The sequence below is a fragment of the Camelina sativa genome, unplaced genomic scaffold, assembly GCF_000633955.1.
Source record: "Camelina sativa cultivar DH55 unplaced genomic scaffold, Cs unpScaffold00550, whole genome shotgun sequence".
Classification (NCBI taxonomy): domain Eukaryota; kingdom Viridiplantae; phylum Streptophyta; class Magnoliopsida; order Brassicales; family Brassicaceae; genus Camelina; species Camelina sativa.
In genome coordinates this window covers 75,885-76,493 of record NW_010921727.1, presented here as the reverse complement: position 1 = coordinate 76,493, position 609 = coordinate 75,885, and positions in this window count along the sequence as shown.

Here is a 609-nt window from a genome sequence, read left to right as displayed (position 1 = left end):
GTTCAGTTAAAAACAAAAGAAAGAGAAGAGAAATGATGGAGAAGGATGAGGCGAATCCAAAGAAATCGAAAGAGCAAAAGAGCGGTGCAAATAATTTGAAAATGGTGAAACAGTTTAGGAAAGGCAAACCCAACATGAGCAAGAAAGTGGCAAAAACAAACTAAGAAGAACGGATCAAACGCGATCAAGAAAATGCGAAAGTAATGCATGATCCAAGTATTAAGTGCACAAGAGGGTGCAAGAAGATAATACATGGGAGGTGAAGTTGTCTACGAATAGACTAGAGGGTGCAAGAAAATAATGGATGACAAAGACGAAGAAGCCAATCTGGTGCTAGATGTCGAAACAAGTGCGCTTCTATTGAGCCAAACTTGGAAAAGAACTAAGAAGGTAATAAAATTTGGAGAAAAACCAAGGAGTTGGGAGATAGAGGTCAACAATAAAGTTGAAGGTGTTACATCAAAGTAATGGCGTGGAAACTAAAAGAATCAGTAAAGTTTTGAAATCGGATCAAGGCGTGAAAGGAGTCGGAGTGAACCAGAATAATTACCAAGGCAAAGAGTCAAGAAAAAACTGAAGAAAGAGAAGTAGTGAATCAAAGAAGTTAAT